Below are 2,309 nucleotides of genomic sequence, written 5' to 3'. Positions count from 1 at the left end.
GTGACACCGAAGACTGGAGTAATGATGCTGAAAATTCAGCATTGCATCACAAAAATGTATTACATTTTAAAATACATTACGATATAAAACATTTATTTTAAACTGTAATAATTTTTCACAATTTTTACTGTAATTTGAATCAAATAAATGCAGCCTTGGTGAGCATAAGAGACAAGGTGACAGAATTTAGATTTGAGGGGGAGGGGGAATAAATCCTATTTTATTTTATTTGGTTATAAAACGCCTGGATCCAGATGTGTCTGTGACTGTAGCTGTATAAACTCACCATTTGATGCGGAATGTTTCAGTATCTCCTCTGCTCTACTCGCCCTTTGGATTCTGTGTGTTGCCCACTGCAAAAACAGCAGGCAAAGCTTAATATACACAGTATGATTCCATTTGTTCCTTACTAGGCTTTAAACTTGCATAATCAATCACAATTAAGACCAAAGGGCACTTATCAATGTGATGACACAGCACATTTCAGTTTGAGAAATATATACCATCTGATTATGCCACAATGTTCATTGGTCAACAAAACTGTTTCATTTCCCCTTGGTGACAGTGTGCAATAGCCTAGTGTCCTGGGAGACTTAGCATGTCAAGTAGTGTTCTGGAGTGTCATGCTGTACGTCTTAACCCTTTTTAAAACATATCATGTCTAAATCATGTGTAATTAATATACATGCAGTTTTTATGAGCTCATATCAACTGAGAGACTACATGAAGTATTTGTGCTTTCACAAATGTATTACTACTACTACAGGTCTACTATTTGCAGCTACAGAGTGACTAAAAACAGCGGGAAGCCAAAGTGAATTGAATGGCTTTGTAACCCATTTTACTTCTGTAATGAAAAAAAAAAAGTAGGGCATGACTTGATTTTATCTTTTAGGAGCTGATAGGAAGACAAGAGTTTTAAAAAGTAGAATGGAGCAAGACAAAATGTGAAATAGCTATTTGTCTATTGGTTACTATTATCCTATAGCACAGCTTAAGTGACATCAGTGGCAAAAAGGAAAGTTGTCTCATTTGTGGAGGAAATTACAGCATTTTGATAAAACTTGATGAAAAAATGTCATGGTCATAATATATCCTTTATTTTTATGCCTGTAAATATGTAAATATTATTATTTATATACTTCATAGTTTGATTAACATTTTATATTTAATATTTTATTTTAGTTAATTTTTTTGTTGTGCTTTTGCCATTTTTATTATTATTATTTTTTTTATATTTCTAAATAGTTACTTTTTTTTCAATGTTAGTTATTTGTAATTTAGTATGTCAACTTACGTATTTCAGTTATTTACTAAGGCAACTGATTTTTATCTCTAATATTAAAGTTTTTCTTATAATATAAATTTTTTATTTCAATGAACAATTTTTACCATCTCACCTACCTCTAAGGTTTTGATAAGGATCTTCATGTAGGTCTCAGTGATGCCAAGCGAGATCCCAAACATGGCAGGCAGCATGATCAGGACCACCAAACTGGTGAACCAGACCCTCAGCACAGGGGAAAACACAGCCCAAAACCCCTCCATAACCACACGGACCAGACCACTTCCACTGCATACACTACACAACTGGGGGAAAATGAAATAAAATGCATATAATAACCTTTAAACAGAAATGTTTATTTATTATAAGACACTTACAATAATAATAAAACTTGACTGGAACAAAAACACATTTGACTTTTGATGATGTGATCCACACCAGCAACTCTTAACCTGTATTTCACTTTAAACCTTCTATCAGTCGAGACTACAACATGGAGTTTAAGCCATGCAGCCATATATGACACAAACAAATCAGCCAAATAAAAACTAGCTTTTGTTTTCTCAGTGAATTAAGCTCGATCTCACCTGGTTTCATGAAATGCCAGCAGCTCTACAGGACAGAAAGCAGAAAATGTTCCTCGCTATCATACTCCTCTGACCCTTAACATGATGGAGACTGGAACTTAAGGTGTTTAAAAGTCCGTTTAAGGAACTTCTGCAGCCTTTACGCAGAGTGATTGGGAAATAGCAATGCTGGAAGACATTCTAGACCTGTAAAATGTAGAACAAAGTTCAACAGCAACAACAGAAAACTGCGCCATCGTGAGGAAAAATTGTGATTTGATCTGTCTCAAGTCTACAATTTTAAGTAACCAAACTTCTGTTTTTCAGAATGCCAGAAATTTACTTTAATTTCTGTTTAAATAATGTTTTCAATCCTAAACTTACAAAGCCTACAAAGTCATAAAACTTCATGCATAATAATTATCCAAGAATTAGACTTGTTTAAACTAGTTTTACTT

The 2,309-nt window shown here is 33.7% G+C and overlaps 1 long non-coding RNA gene across 1 annotated transcript; it reads right to left on the bottom strand.

Annotated features, from left to right (window-relative positions):
• Positions 1 to 202: 202 nt before the first annotated feature.
• On the bottom strand, positions 203 to 2,020 carry LOC107683231 (uncharacterized). The gene is made up of 3 exons (XR_001633693.1): positions 1,873 to 2,020; positions 1,405 to 1,590; positions 203 to 353 (listed from the first exon to the last, which is right to left on the bottom strand). It is a non-coding gene; the product is annotated as an uncharacterized LOC107683231 (long non-coding RNA).
• Positions 2,021 to 2,309: the final 289 nt, after the last annotated feature.

Source organism: Sinocyclocheilus anshuiensis, unplaced genomic scaffold, assembly GCF_001515605.1.
Source record: "Sinocyclocheilus anshuiensis isolate Anshui unplaced genomic scaffold, SAMN03320099.WGS_v1.1 C33065999, whole genome shotgun sequence".
Taxonomy (NCBI): Eukaryota; Metazoa; Chordata; class Actinopteri; order Cypriniformes; family Cyprinidae; genus Sinocyclocheilus; species Sinocyclocheilus anshuiensis.
The sequence above is the reverse complement of the archived record's forward strand: the minus strand, read 5'-3'. Positions and strand labels throughout refer to the sequence as shown.